Here is a 17,500-nt window from a genome sequence, read left to right as displayed (position 1 = left end):
CGTTTTGCCAGAAGACGTTCAAAAACTTTAGATAATATGGGAGTTATGGAAATTGGGCGGTAATCAGTGGGACTTGAGCTACCACAAACACATTTACATAGAGGAGTAACATTACCAATTCTCCAACTAGTGCTAAAAGCTCCTCTTCTTGCTAACTTCCGCAAAATAACAGATAACTTTGGAGCTAAGAAATCTGCTGTCTTTATAAAAAACAAAGGAAAAATACCATTTGGGTCTACACCTCCATAAGCATCAAGGTCCATCAACAGAGCTTTAATCTCACGAGATCGAAAAGCTAAACTAGTTAGTTTAGCCTCAGGAAAACAGGAATGAGGAAGTTCAAGTTTTTCATTACTCTGTTTACTGTCAAAAACATCAGCCAAAAGGGTTGCCTTTTCCTTTGGACAGTGAGTGACTGAGCCATCTGGTTTAAGTAAAGGAGGAACTGTTGCATCTACACCAAAGAGTGCAGATTTAAGGGTAGACCACCATTTATGTTCCTGAGTTGTACCAGAAAGTGTTTCTTTTATGGTTAAATTGTACTCCTTTTCAGTTGAGGCATAAACTCTCTGAGCATAAGCTCGAAGCTGAGTATAGTTGTTCCAGGTCAAATCTGATCTGTTACCCTTCCAAAGTTGATAGGCCTCCTGCTTCTCCAAAAAAGCACGTCTACAATCATCATTGAACCACGGTTTGTCCTTCACTCTGTACCTTAGCACACGAGAAGGGATACGCCTATCAATTATGTTGACTAGATTCTCATTCAAAGGGACAACAGGATCTACACTATTATATAATTGTGACCAATTCAAGCACAAAAGATCATGTAAAATCCCATTCCAGTCTGCTTGGGATTTCATATAAATTTTACAAGAATATGATATATCAGGGACAGGCTGCTCAGTCTTCACTACTAATGAAATCAAGGCATGATCAGATGTCCCGAATGGAGAACCAACCTTACTAGTTATAATGCTAGGGGAGTCAGTGTGTACGAGTTCCAAGCAATTACCACACCTGTGAGTAGCTTCATTTATGATTTGCTCACAGCCTGATTCAGAGGCAAAGTCTAAAGCTCGTAAGCCATGGCGATCAGTAGGAGAGATAGAACTTAACCACTCCCTATGGTGAGCATTAAAATCACCAACAAAGACAAAAGAAGCCTTTCTATCATCTTCTTGTATCTTAGCCATAATGGTAAGAAGACAATCGAAGATAGAATCATCCATGTCTGGATTCCGGTAGATCGAACACAAATAAAAGTTGTTATGCCTGCCACAAACTTTTATTACCTGAATCTCATGACATCCACATTGATAGCAGCACTTATGAGAAGCAGGGTACTCTGTCCTAATATACACCGCCATTCCCCTGGCCCTAGGGATGGCATCACGTTTCAACATTATTGGCTTCTTAAAACCAGTTATAAGGAGCTCAGATGAGTGCCTCATATTAGAAACCAAAGTTTCTGAGCACAAAAGAATATCATACTGTCTGGACGCAACTGTAAGGTCTTGGATATTTGCATGAAGACCACGAATATTGCAATACAGAAGACGACATTGACGAAATCTAGGACGTACTGGTCCCGGATTTCGCTCAATGTCTCCAGACAGCATAAGAATTAATAGAAATAAAAAAGAGACATCATACTTAAAAACTAGATTAACAAGAATTATAACAAAACAATACGTACAGAATTATAAACAAAGTGATTGATGATACCCATAGACTATAGTAAAAAGTCGGAAAAACTGGTCAACATGGAGGAGCCGATACACCATGCAAGGCTAAATACCCTCCAGGATAGCCACTTCAACTGAAGGAAGGACAGTAAGGATGGTTTTGAGAAGAAAAAGAATCAGAAAAAGGAAAAGACAACCTCTTGATAAACCACCAGGCATCCATGGCCCTTCTATTAAGCCTGCCCAACACACCATTTCAAAAAAACAAGAGGAAGAAAAAAAAAAAATAAGATAGAACAGTGTGCCCGAGTGCACCCTCAAGCAAGAGAACTCCAACCCAAGACAGTGGAAGACCATGGTACAGAGGCTATGGCACTACCCAAGACTAGAGAACAATGGTTTAATATTGGAGTGTCCTTCTCCTAGAAGAGCTGCTTACCACAGCTAAAGAGTCTCTTCTACCCTTACCAAGAGGAAAGTACACTGAACAAATTGCAGTACAGTAATTAACCCCTTGGGTGAAGAAGTGTTAAGTATCTCATTGTTGTCAGGTGTATGAGGAAAGACGAGAATATGTAAAGAATAGGCCAAACTATTCTGTGTAAGTGTAGGCAAAGAAAAAATAAGCCGTGACCAGAGAGAGGGATCCAATGCATTACTGTCTGGCCAGTCAAAGGATCCAATACCTCTCTAGTGGTAGTATCTCAACGGGCGGCTGGTGCCCTGGCCAACCTACTACCTACAAAAGTTCCTGTAAGGGAACGTGGAACTTAGCTAGCTTGTAATTAGGGGTATCCAAAGACGATAAGATAGGTCTCAGTGGAACATTTGGCTTATGGATTTTTGGTAAACCATATAAGATGCCATAGGAAGACCCCGAACAGAACAAATTTTGGTAGGTAGTTTCAGTTATGGATTTTTCATTTTTAAGAGTCTTTAAAAATCTATTAATTCTATCCTCGGTTTTAGAAATATTATTAAAATTAGGCTCACCAATTTTCAGAAAGTTAGATTCATCATTTGAAATACTTTCCATTTTTCCCACATATTCCTCCTTATCTAAAATGACAGTTCCTTTGCCTTTATCCGGTCTAGTAATGATAAGATTATCTCTATTGGCAAGATTCCTCAATATATCAAAATCTTTTTTCTTAAAATAGGGTGTCCACCTGGTTTTTAGTTTCCCAAATGCAGCATGTGATATTTCATATAGTTTGGATTGCAGGTTACCAAGATTCATGTCAAAGGGCAGAGATTTAAGCCTTTGAAATAGTGACTCTAGAGGTAGAAAAAACTTAGGGTAATTAGGTCTGAAGTTCGGAAGACAGAAATCCAAACCCAACAACAACAGAAACTCTTCTCTTTTAGATAAAACATAATTAGAATAGTTAAAAACAGTTATTCGGTCTTTGTTAAAATTTGGAATAAAAATACCCAAGCTTCTAAGTTTCCTATTATGACAATCTTGTACGGTAGAAACGTACTCAGAAATACTCTTATTAAAAAGTTGTTTAAAAATTATAGAGTCAATTAAGGTAAAAGAGTTACATACAGTTTTAAGAATATTGCTAACGGCATCATTATGATTGTGAACAAATTTTTGTTTATTTGTTATTTCTATTTCTAGAAGACATTTTGTGGCATCATGATAAAATTGAGTTTGATATAAAGACGATCTATACAGTTTAAATTTTACAAAATTCGGTACGATGTTATTCAGTTGACAGTACTGAAGAAATTCTAGATCAAGTTTGGCTTTCTCCAACTTCTTGACACGCCTCTCCAGAGTCCTGCACTGTGAGAGAAGTCCAGCTCCATAGCGATGTCGAACAAGATCGTGAAAGTGAAGGAAGCCTCTCGATCTAATGCGGAGTAGGAAAAGCAACACATAGAAAAAGCTACGAAACTCCATGCCGCAGGCAGCTCTCCGTTGGTTCCACTCACAGAAACGCCCAAGTTAAAAGGAGTCCAAGAAACATCTTCGGTGAAGGCAGCAACAGCCAGTAATGAACAAAAATTTCATGGTATGGATAGGGAAAGAGTAGTTCAAAATGTCCTTTTTTTTATTATTCCCAACGATTTTTAGAAAAAAGACGTTCACTGGGTTAGGTTCAAACTTTTATAGCTCTTGTTTTTATAATTTTGAAACTAATTCTATTTTTACTCTTCTCCACAGAGCATTCCTTTTGACCTCTAGTTGGGAATCTTTCCATATTGAAATTATTTATCTATGTGAATATTTTAAGAAAAACTGTTTCCCCACCAAAATATTTTTTAAACTTCTTAATACATTATTGAATGACAAGTTGGCTCAGACTCCAAAAACACTTAAAGTTCCTAAACTAAAATTTTATGCGAGTTTTCCTTTTCTTCATGAGGATTTCCTAAAGCAAAAGTTTACAGAAATTATCCAACAACACTTCCCAGCTATGGAAGTTAAACTCATCCCTAAGAACCCTCTCACTATTGGCTCGCTTTTCCACTTCAAAGATCGATTGAGTCCTTACATGTCTTCTGGTGTTGTATATAAATATAATTGCCCAAAGTGTAACTCTGGGACCTACGAATGATCTACCAAGAGGTTGTTAAAGGTCAGAATTGATTCCCATAGAGGTGTTAGCTATCGAACTGGTTGCAGAAGATCCAACCCTGAACATTTTAATATTCGGATTCATGCTAAAATGTGCAAACAAAATATTGAAAACAAAGATTTTACCATCATTGGTCAAGTGTCAAATAACCATGAATTACCTCTTCTTGAATCCATATTAATCAAACGACTAGTTCCGTCGTTAAATACCCAAGCTTCTTCTATTCAGTTGTATTTGTCATAAGTTTCTTTGGTTTGTTTTCTAACTCTTGTTGACATACAGTTTCTCACTACGCTTCTGCGAGGTTGGTTCCACTACTTTGTCTGATGTATATATATTTATTTATTCATTTTTTCCTTTTAGTTTTCATTTAAATTTTAACTGTTTTTTATAGTTTTGAATGAATTTGTAAAAATTTTTAACTGTTTCTTAATTCTTTTGTATATGTTTTATTTTTAGCCCTGGACAATGTGATTAAGAATCACGAAACGTTGGGAATAATAAAAAAAGGACATTTTGAACTACTCTTTCCCTATCCATACCATGAAATTTGTGTTCATTACTGGCTGTTGCTGCCTTCACGGAAGATATATATATATATATATATATATATATATATATATATATATATATATATATATATATATATATATATATATATATATATATATATATATATGTTACGGTCATTTTGAGGAATTGGTCATTTTGCAAACTGCCCGGTCATTTTGGAAAATGACCAAAATATCTGTCAGTATGCAAAATGCCCAAATAATTGTGGTCATTTCGGAAATTGACCAGAAGTTTGGTCATTTTGCAAAATGACTATTAGTATCGTTGGTCATTTTGTAAAGTTACCCTAATAGCTGCTGGTCATTATGCAAAAATAAACAAATAGTAACCTAAAATTGATTAGGAAAAGTCTAAGTGTCAGTTAGTTCCTACGGAGGTTCGGCAGAGGACGGAAATATTCGTGGTCCTCTCATCACTTATTTGTTGCAAGTATATTGTACACTGAAAAGCTTCACAATGGAAAGTAAGAAAAGTATTTTCCAAACAAAACTTCTAGAGTCTGAAGAGAAGAAAGCTACAAATAGTTCAAGTTTATTTCCCCGGGAAAAATACGAACGAGTAATTAGTCGCCTGAATGAACTTAAACAATCTAATCCTACGAAGACTAAGCAGGATTATCGTTTGTTTCAAAAATATGAAATACTGGAGGTCACAATAGAGGGTACCACCGAGCAAAAGTTGCAGAAGAAAGGAACTCAGCTGCGATTCGTTTGTGCTGAAGATGTGTTTGCATTACTTATAATTTTGTCTTGTACTGTGTCTTTTCAGGTTGACTTGATTGATATGCAGAGTCAACCAGATGGGAAGTACCGTTTCATTTTCAATTACCAGGATCACTTGACCAAGATGATATGCCTTCGAGCCCTACAGACTAAGACTGCCGAGGAGGTAGCTTTTCACGTGGTTAACATTTTTTGTGATAAAAGAGCCCCTCATATTCTTCAATCTGACATTGGGAGAGAATTTTCAAATAAGGTAATCAAGGAAGTTCTGGCTATGTGGCCAGAATGTAAGCTAGTTCATGGGAAACCAAGATATTCTCAATCACAGGGTTCTGTGGAACGAGCAAACAGAGAAGTTGAAGCAATACTCGCTTGCTGGATGAAAGATAACAACACTACACAATGGTCAAATGGACTGCGCTTTGTTCAGTGGCAGAAAAACACGCGTTTCCATTTTGGAATTGGCAGGACACCTTATGAAGCCATGTACGAAGAAAAGGCTCATCTTGGTATTTCTGCTGTCAACATACCAGAAAAAATAATGGAAGGCATGGAGACAGAGGAGCAGCTTGCAGAAGCACTTTGTTTAGTTAATGAAGAAGATGAAAATGTAGAACAGGGGAGATGTGCTGAAAGTTGTGCCATAAATTGCAACTAGTGTGGTCAAAACATTCCATGTCATCCTTCTGGTCAGTGTTGTTCAACTGTAAATGACAATGTTGATGACCCTGTGCTCTGTTGCCTATGCAATAGAAATCGTAGCATTCAGGCTGAACGAAGGGAATCGAAAATACAACAAGAGAAGCAAGCTAAAAAAAGGAAGGATAAATCAGTACAGCGTTTCAAGCCAGCCCTTGCAGGAGACACTATCATGGTTCCTATTTCACTTGTTGACCCCGTGGACGAGCGGAGTTTGCGAATGCAAAGGCAATTATAACTGTGACAATGGATGGCGGAACTTACAAACTAGGGACAAAACATGGTTTACTTAAACAGGTGTACAGTCGGAATCAGTTCACTTTGTGTGCTGAAAAATTTATGTCACTCGAAGAGGTAATAAAGGATCGCAAAGTCAGTCTGCGAGATGTAGCTATTGCAGACTCGATGGGACATGGCCAGGGGATCAGTAAGTGTAGCTGCACCCAGTCATGTCGGAGCAGACGCTGTTAATGCTTCAAAAACGAAGTTTTGTGCAACAGCAGATGTAAATGCAGCAACTCTTGTTCAAACAAGTCAGATAATGCTAATTTTGATAATTGTTGAAATAATTTTCAAGTTCAGTTTTAGTTCTTTACATATTCTAATATACTTGTAATGTGTAATGTAAGTTTTTAATGTTGAATAAATAAATACACACCTTTATTAATACTTAGACTTTTCCTAATGAATTTTAAGTTACTATTTGTTTATTTTTGCATAATGACCAGCAGCAGTCATTTACAAAATGACCAACGATACTAATAGTCCTTTTGCAAAATGACCAAACTTCTGGTCATTTTCCAAAATGACCACAATTATTTGGGCATTTTGCATACTGACCGGGCAGTTTGCAAAATGACCAATTCCTCAAAATGACCGTAACACACACACACACACACACACATATATATATATATATATATATATATATATATAATATATATATATATATATATATATATATATCTTTTTCTCTTGTTGGTGATTTCAACGTTCACCATAGGGAGTGGTTAAAGTGTATTTCTTCTAATGATCACCATAGCTTAAGAGCATTAGACTAGGCCTTTGAATTAGGCTGTAAGCAAATCATGAGTGATGCCACTCACTGGTCTAGCAGCTGTTTGGACCTAGTAAACACTTATTCCTAACATTATAATAACTAAGATTTGTTCTCCACTTGGTACATCTAATAATGCATCGCTTTCATTTGTAGTTAATACTGAGCAGACTGGAGGGAAATTTTAGTGATCTTTTGGGTTTTAATTGGTCATAATTGTATATAAGTGTTGAAACTGTTGTTCTTGTGAATGGGAAACTGATCAACTTTAATGACAGGCATATCACTTCTCGTGTGTTAAAGTACTGACTGAAAGACAAGCCCTGGTTCAATGATGATTGTCAACGAGCTTATTTTGAGGAGCAGGTGGCCTATCATCTTTGGAACGGTACCAGATCACATTTGACTTGGAATAACTATTCTCAGCTAAGAGCTGATGCTCGGAGAGTTTATGCTTCAACTGAAAAGGAATACAATTTAACCATAAAAGAAATTCTTTCTAGTACAAGCTAAAACCATAATGGGATGGGGGCTACCATTGAATCTGTACTCTTCCGTGTAGACTAAAAGTTTTTCTTCTTCTTAATCCAAAAGGCTCAGTCACTCCCTTTCCAAAGGAAAGGCAACTCTTTTGGCTGATGTGTTTGAAATTAAGAAGAGTAAAGAGAACTCGGTCTTCCTCATTCTAGTTTCCCTGAGGCTAAACTAACTAGATTAGCTTTTTTGTCCTATGAAATCAAAACTCTCTGGACGGACTCAGATACATAGGAAGGTGTTGACGCAAATGGTAGTTTTCATTTGTCTTGTATAAAGACTACAGATCTCTTGGTTCTAAAATTGTGTGCTATTTTCTGCAAGCTAGCAAGAAAAGGTTCTTTAAGCACTTGTTGTAAAACTGATAGTAGCACTCGAATAACTAGATTTGTTTGTTGTAGCTGTAACCTGGACTGCTTTTGGCAAAACATCTAAATAGGTGGTCTGAAGGTTACTTAATTTGCCACTATGCTCTTGCAAAAGCCTTAGAGTATCGGATAACCTTTTACAATCTCCTATGTTGAGTATAAATCGCTTGATTGTGGTCAAGAAGTTCACATGACTGTCAGTGATAATAGTGCTGCCTTCAACTGCACTAGTCCTGAGGGACTTGGTGTCAACCTCAAACAGTAAGGCATAGGATGGTCCTTTCTTAGTTTCATTATTGAGGTTTTAAGTAATAGCTCACAAAGAGTGGTTGTTGATGGGCACCATATTGAGTATAGGAATATGATATCTGGTGCTCCTCAAAGTAGTGTTTTTGGCCCATTACTCTTCATACTACATACACATAACGTGTGGTTTGGCCTAGAAAACCAGCTCGTTGTATAAGCAGACATTGCTACTCTCTTTTCATAAATTCCATCTCCTGAATGTAGATTTGGCGTTGCTAAAGCCCTTAATAGAGGCATAGCAAAAATTAGTGCATTGCGCAAATTATGGGGCATTAAGTTGAGCCTTGAATGACTTAAAGTTTGATTGTAACTTGGTTCAGGACAGTGGCTCCTAAATATCTAGATCTCAGCATTGATGATGTGTCTTCAACCGTATAAAACTCTTAAAATTTTAGTTGTGATTCTTGATAGAAAATTCACTTCAAAGAACCAATTTTGTTTATTTATTCTTCAATTACGCAAAGAAATTTGCTTATTGAGTAAGTCTTTTAAGATTTTCGGTGATCCTTTTATTCTAAAAAGGTTTTCAGCATTATTCTCCTGTCTAGTCTTCAGCTGCTGATTTTCATTTTAGTTTATTGGACAAGAACTTGCGGGGTATTGAATTTCTTATTGCTAATTTGTGGCACCATTGTTCTATTAGTTCTTTATGTATGTTGCATAAGATTTGTGATTATTCTGACCATCCTTTATATCCAGATATTCTTGGATAGTACCAATCTGTTTGTAATACTAGAAATGCAGTTGATTCTAAGCCATTGCTTCTCCATCATAAAGTTTCAATACTGAGAAGCATTTTAAAAATTCTATTCCAGTTATGACCAGGTTGTGAAATCCTCTTCCTAAACAGGCATGTGAATCCTTGGAACTTCAGAAGTTCAAACTTACAGCGAATGTTTTAATGTTGAATAAGCTAACATAAGTCACTCTTCTGTACATGCTAACTGTTATGAGGTGACTGAGAGATAAGTCTAATACAACTAGCATTATGTGGACGGAGCATAAATATATATACAACCCAGCCCAGTCAAGAACAAAACAAGAATTCAAACAAAGTGATGAAAGAAAATACAGGCATAAACAGGTTTTCAGTGCAAGGGGAGAGCGATGACGACAATATAGAAAAAAAAAAAAAAAAACAGAAATATCGTTACGGTGTACAAGTTTGTCTGAAACACAAGAGGTATATAGCTTCCCCACTAAAAAAGACATACATGGGAAATATGGTGCCCTACTCTTCAGAGGTATACTATAGTTAGGTCATCTGACAGGAGATATGCAGGTTTTAGGTGATCAATGAAGACATAGTCCTCTTTGCCATGCTGGTTGAGGAAAGAGCACGTGTAAGGGGGCGTTAATGGTGTCTTGATAGTGTCGTTGCACAGGAAAACATGCGTTGCTGAATGCAGATCTTTTGGCAAGTGTTGATTAGCTGGGGGGCTTGTAAGTCTGGTGGCATGAAGTAGATTTTCATGTAACATAATGTAGGCACTGTAGATTGTCGAAGGAAAGCTAAAGACGGAAGTTTTTTGGCCACTGATAACCATTTACACATTATTTTGCAACAGACCCAAATTTGAAGTAGTAGTAGTAGCATAACTGCGAACATTGGGCATCAGTCAGTGACTGTAGAGGCTGGGGCCTAAACGACGGATGGTATATTTGGGTGGTGGGTGGCTTTATTGCCGCTCTGATACATCCTAGGGTGGGCGTTGTTGAATAGTTGTCCACTTTGTCAGTAGTAGAGGCATTCATGGAGGTATGGGAGGTGATGAAGTGGCTGTCCATACGGCATCGACTTTGGTCATCAGGTCCTTCATGGGCTAAATATCGACACTAGGGATGGCAGCGCATACAGGTTCAGGTAGGCGCCATATCCAAAGGGCTCAACCTAGAATCATTTCATAAGGAGAGCCGTCTGTGGCAGGTTGCAGGCGAGCAATACTGGTTATTTCCATGAGGCTGAACGAAAATTCAGGAGTTATGATTTGAGGTGTTCGTATGTTATGGGGGAGTCTCTTTGCTTGCACAGCCAATCAGAGATTTCCAGGAAAGTGTCCCCGGTGATTGCCGCAAGAACGTATTATGCTTTGGTGCTTGACCGAGTCATGCCCTTGATGAAAAACTGGGCTTCAGAATGATGGAACCAGGTTACCATTTCTCAGCTTGCACATTGCGGTAGTTTCATTAAGGTTGCGTGTGCCGAAGAGGCAGGTTCGGTGAGCGGCATCTTAGAGCAGTAAAGCACAGTAGTAAGAGGGAAGGCAGGATTAAGTGATCACTCCACTGGTCACCAATGTACAAGGAAGGCGTTAGGAAGTGAATGAGAAATGAGTTCAATACAACTAACTTTATTTGAATGGGGCTTGAGTATATATACAACCCATTACAGTCAAGAACAGCACAAAATTTCAAACTCAATGAAGAAAAAAAATACAGACATAAACAGGCTATCAGTGCAAGGGGAGAGCGTTAATGGCAATATAAAAAGAAAATACCGTTATAGTGTAAGAGTGTGTGTGGCACAAGTGCGGTACACTTCATAGTTTATAATATATAAAAAATATATTTTAAGGGTATTCTTAGAATATTTTAAATTGATCATTCACTACTTCTCCCGCTATTTCTTTATTTCCTTATTTTCTTTCCTCACTTTGTTTTTACTGATGGAGCCATTGGGATTATAGAATCTTGATTCTACAACTAGGCATGTAACTTGGCTAGTAATGATGATAATGAAAATATAGTCTATTAATTCAATATTCATCATCTGAATAAGACATGCCATTCCTAAATTAAGATGTTGATATATGAGTGTTTTGCAATAGTATATGAAAATATATTAATGCATATAATCCTATATTCAAATATATGCACATACCCACACAGAAGGGAATAAGAATACAATACACACACATACACACACACACACACACACACACACACACACATATATATATATATATATATATATATATATATATATATATAGATAGATAGATAGATAGATATATAAATAGATATACATACATATATATATATATATATATATATATATATATATATATATATATGTATGTATGTATATCTATTTATCTATCTATCTATCTATATAAATATATATATATATATATATATATATGTATATATATATATATATATATATATATATATATATATATATATATATATATATATATATATATATACATATATATATATATATATATATATATACATTTCTATATATATATATATATATATATTTATATATATATATATATATATATATATATATATATATATATATATATATATATAGATAGATAGATAGATAGATAAATAGATATACATATATATATATATATATATATATATATATATATATATATATATATATATATATATGTATGTATATCTATCTATCTATCTATCTATCTATCTATCTACACACACACACATATATATATATATATATATATATATATATATATATATATATATATATATATATATATATATATATAAATATGCATGCGTATGTGTGTATGCGTGTGTTCATTTCTTTTTGTTACATGGTTCTAGAATATCCTCTACTTTAGTTTTTTCTCGTATCCATGTGACTTTTTTTCCGTTTTTCAGTGTTATTCCCATCATTATTCTTTCCATAGTTACTTGAGTTGTAACAAGCTTTTGTTATATAGCTTTATTAACGCTCCAAGTTTCTGTTGGATAACTTAATACTGGTAGGACCATCCCATTGAATATTCTTCTTCCAAGAGAAAAGGGCATATTATGTTGTATAGTCCCGTTTCGGTTCACAAAAGCTCTCCATCGGATCCATCCCCTGCTTATCCTTGTTTTGATTTCGGTCTCATTTCCCTAGGTAACACTTACTGTCTGTCCTAAGTATGCATATTGATTCATCTACAATATCCATAACCCTTATTTAGGGTCAGTAATTTCATTGAACAATATCTTAGTTTTACTCATATTCATTTTCAGTTCTATATCTCTATTTTCTCCATTCAAATCTGCTTCAATCTTTTGCATTTCCTCCCATGATTCACTAAATGAAATTATGTCATCAGCAAATATGAAGTTGTTAAGGTATTCCCCAATAATGCTACTTACTACATTTTCCCAAAATGAAATCTTCTTTAAAAGAGATGGGGTCTCCCTATCCAACTCTTTCTTAATGTTTATGTAGCTCTATTATAGCTTTACTCCTGTTCTAACATAAGATTCATCTATTCCTTTCATTACTGCAGAAGTTTTGGTAGAATCAAAAGCTTCCTCATAGTCTATAAATGCCACACAGTGAATTGTTATACTCAGTTGATTTTTCCATTACCTGGTTAATCACTTGTATATGGTCAGTTGTTTAATACCTAGTTCTGAAACCAGCATACAGCCTTGGTTAATTAAGGTTTAGCTGTCTTTGTATTAGGCTTGATATGATTTTTGTAAACATTCTAAACATTACTTTGAGTTGATTTTGTGGGCGGTGATTTTTCAGGTGTTTTGTGTCCCCCTTTTTGTGAAATGGTAAAATGATAAAGTTTTTGTAAGCTGTAGGTTAAGAGTATTTTTGCAGACATTTTGTGGATAGTTAGGCGAGTTTTACTTCTATAAAACCTCCTCCATCCATTATAAAGTCACTTGTTAGTTCATCTTCTCCTACTGCTTTTCCTATTTCAATGGTTTTTAATGTTAGTTTCACATCTTGTACTGTTACTTTTGGTACTGGCTTGGGTGTTTCATTATTTCTATTGGTAAAGCTATTTCATATATATCCACTGTTTAGTATAGCATAAAAATAATCTGCAATTTTTATCAGTTGATCTCTTTGTCAATAACATTCTAATTTTCATCCTATACAGCAAATATCTGTGACGGGCCGAGAGAGGATGTGAACTCAAAGGCAGATCGGGAACGACTGAGTTATATTATTATAGAACACTCTCCTTTATATACAAAACGGCAAGGCAACAGGACATGGCATGTTCGAGAGACAGACAAAGTTCAGAGGAAAACCGGAGACATGATCATTCAGGTTCTTTTTAGTGCGAGGGAAGAGCGCAGATACAAGCATAATATATACAATAGGAATTATGTACAATTGTGTGACACACGGTTGGTACATGGCTCCCCCCCTAAAAATGACATACTGTATATGTTAAATAGGGCGCCCTGATCTAGAGAGGCGAACTGTAGGTGGGTCATCTGGCAGAAGATAAGCAGTTTTTAGACGATCAATGGAGACCAAGTCTTCTTTGCCCCGAATGTTTAGGAGGAATGCTTTCGGACTGCGTCGGATCACAAGGAAAGGTCCCGTGTAAGGGGGCGTTAACGGTGGCTTGCTGGTGTTGTTGCGCAGGAAGACGTGCGTTGCAGAGTGCAAGTCCGTTGGTATGTGATGCTTCGCTGGGGGCTTGTAAGTCTGGCACGGAGTAAATTTTCCCACGACGTGACGTATGCGCTGGAGATCGTCGGAGGAGGTTGTAGAAGGAAAAAACTCGGCAGGGACGACCAACGGGTCGCCATACACCATTTCGGCTGCCGAGACGTCGAGGGCGTCTTTAGGAGTGGTCCTTAGTCCAAGGAGGACCCAGGGAAGCTGAGTAAATCAGTTGCAATCCTTGCAGCGGGACATCAAAGCTGCTTTGAGGGTGCGATGAAAACGTTCAACCATTCCATTGGCAGCGGGGTTGTAGGCCATTGTCTGATGTAGGGTGATGCCCAGGAGATTCGCTAATGACGTCCATAATTGAGAGGTGAAAGTGGTTCCCCTGTCAGAAGTAATATGCTCAGGGATACCGAATCTTGAAATCCATCCAGAGAGTAAGGCGGATGTACATGAGGCGGACGTTGCAGTTTCCATGGGAATGGCTTCAGGCCAACGAGTGGAGCGGTCGATGACGGTAAACAGGTAACAATGTCCTTGTGATGTGGGTAGGGGGCCTACAACATCACACAGGAGGGTGGTGTTGGAGTTTTCGAGGGGAGAATCCTCCCAACGGAGGGACGTGCAGGATGTCCTACAAGCTTGATACTCTGGATCCTGTCGTTGGGCTTCAGCCAGGGCGTTGTAATCCAATCCCAGTTGAACGGCAGCCAACGTGTTTCTTGACAGGGCATCGGCAACGGGATTCATTTTCCCAGGGACGTATTGGAGGGTGCAATTGTATTCAGCCACGGCGGAGAGATGTCGGCGTTGACGGGCGGACCAGGCGTCAGACTGTCGAGTGAAGGCGTGCACCAGAGGCATGTGGTCTGTGCGAATGACGAAGGGCGTACCTTCTAAGAAATGGCGAAAGTGACGGACAGCCAAGTGCACCGCCAGCAATTCTCGATCGAAGGTAGAATAACCCGATTCTGCCTTGGACAGTTTTCTGCTGAAGAAGGCCAATGGGCGGGGCGAGCCTTTGACCACCTGCTCGAGTACTGCACCAATAGCGACGTCGCTGGCATCGGTGGAGAGAAGGAGAGGGGCGTGTGGGATAGGAAAAGTGAGAGCCGCAGCAGTTGATAGGGCCTTCTTTGCATTGCAGAAGGCCGCTTCTTGAAGGGGACCCCACTTCAAGTCCTTTGGCTTGCCCTTCAGGGAGGCGTAGAGGGGAGCAAGAGTGGCGGCAATGGCTGGCAGAAAACGGTGATAATAGTTGATCATGCCCAAGAATTCCTGCAGAGCTTTGACGGTCGAGGGCGTGGGGAAATTCTGAACGGCTGCTACCTTCTCAGGGAGGGGATGGACTCCTTCAGGAGTGATACGGTGCCCTAAGAACGACACTTCGTTGGCGCCAAAGGTACACTTGTCGTACCGGACTACAAGGCCGTTTTGTTGCAGGCGGTCGAGCACGATGCGCAGGTGACGAAGGTGTTCCTCTTTTGAGGAGGAGAACACAAGTATGTCGTCCACATAACATACACAGAAAGGGAGGTCCCCTAAGAAGCCATCCATGAGACGTTAAAACGTTGCCCCAGCATTACGAAGGCCAAAACAGGAGTAATTGAAGGTGTATGTGCCAAACGGAGTGGTGATGGCGGTCTTGGGGATGTCTTCTGGGTTCATAGGCACCTGATAATACCCCTTCAGGAGGTCGAGCGTTGAGAAAACCTTTGCTTTGTGCAGGTAGGAGGTTACATCGGCAATGTTTGGGAGGGGGTAGTGATCCGGATCTGTTTGCATGTTCAGGCGCCTGTAATCCCCGCACGGAAGGAGGAAGCCGTCTTTCTTCAGAACGATGTGTAAGGGTGACGACCATGGGCTGGAGGCCTTTTGGCAAAGGCCCATTTTCTCCATTTCGGCGAACGTCTGTTTGGCGGCTGCCAATCGTTCCGGTGCCAGACGTCTGAATTTTGCGAAGACTGGGGGTCTCGTTGTCTTGATATGGTGATAAATACCGTGCTTGGCAGGAACCGTGGGCGTTTGGCGGAGTTCTGGACGGAAAACTTCCGGGTACGACGTGAGGAGGTGGGCGTAGGCATCCGTGGGTGCGCTGATGTGGAGAGTGAGGTTAGAGGGGGCGGGTTGAAGAGGTGTCGACAAGTACGAGTCTGCGCTGACCAATCGTCGGTGGGCGACATCGACCAGAAGGTGGAAATGAGAGAGGAAATCCGCACCGAGGATTGGCATTGTGACGTCAGCAACGAGAAACTTCCAATTGAATTTACCGTTTCCGAACGATAATGTGAGGTTCTCGTAACCGTAGGTGGGTATCGCAGATCCGTTGGCAGCTACCAAGCGGATGTCGGCAGATGTAGACAGACTACGTTGTGCCTTGAAGAGTTTCCTTGGCAAAAGAGAACGACAAGCACCCGTGTCTACCAAAAATCGCACGCCCGTTCCTCCATCCTGTAAAAAGAAAAGATTAGAAACATGGGAGGCCACCGCCACAAGCGATGGCCTACTTACACGTTTTTTGGCCACTGACAATCTTTGGCACATTTCTTCGCGGTTGCCCCGAATCTGAAGTGGTAGTAGCAAAACTGCGGCGGATGGGAGGTAGTAAGTGGCTGTAGAAGTCGTTCGTTGGGGCGCGAGCGATTGGTGGGTGGTGGGCGGCTTTGTCGCCGCTTCGGCACGTCACGGGGTAGGCGTGTATGTCCTACGGCATTCATGTCAGCTTCGGTTGACGTTGAATAGGCATCCTCGTCGTCAGGGGTGGAGGCGTTGATGGAGGTCTTGAAGTGGCTGTCCATAAGGGCGTCGGCTTTGGTCATTAAGTCCTTTATGGGTAAACTATCGACATCGGGTATGGCAGCGCGCACAGGTTCAGGTAAACGGCGTATCCAAAGGGCACGGAGTAGGTTCACCTCACGAGGAGAGCCGTCTGCGGCAGGTTGAAGGCGAGCGATACTGGTCATTTCCCTGAGGGCAAGAGAAGCCCTTTGGTCCCCCAACGGTTGTTGCGAGAGCTGAAAAAGCTTTGCTATACGGGCGGCTGGCGACGGCGAGTACTGCTGCAGAATGTATGATTTGAGGTCATCATACGCTATTGGGGTGTCTCCTTGTTCACAAAGCTAGTCGGATATTTCTGGGAAGGTGTCCTCGGGTATTGCCACGAGAACATAATCAGCTTTGGTGGTTGAGCGAGTCACGCCCCTGATACGAAACTGGACTTCTGCGCGCTGAAACCAAGCAAACGCCTCTCCGCTGGCAAACGATGAAAGTTTGAATGGCGCGGGCCGCAGCACCAACTGCCGTAGAGTCTGCCATAGTACCAACGATGAAGGGGCGAGGGGGTGGGGGTGGAAGGCGGTGGGAGCGAGTCGACTTCCGGGGTCACCAATGTGACGGGCCGAGAGAGGATGTGAACTCAAAGGCAGATTGGAAACGACTGAGTTATATTATTATAGAACACTCTCCTTTATATACAAAACGGCAAGGCAACAGGACATGGCATGTTCGAGAGACAGACAAAGTTCAGAGGAAAACCGGAGACATGATCATTCAGGTTCT

The sequence above is a fragment of the Palaemon carinicauda genome, chromosome 7 (genome assembly GCF_036898095.1).
Source record: "Palaemon carinicauda isolate YSFRI2023 chromosome 7, ASM3689809v2, whole genome shotgun sequence".
NCBI classification, from domain to species: Eukaryota; Metazoa; Arthropoda; class Malacostraca; order Decapoda; family Palaemonidae; genus Palaemon; species Palaemon carinicauda.
This window is presented reverse-complemented; position numbering follows the sequence as displayed.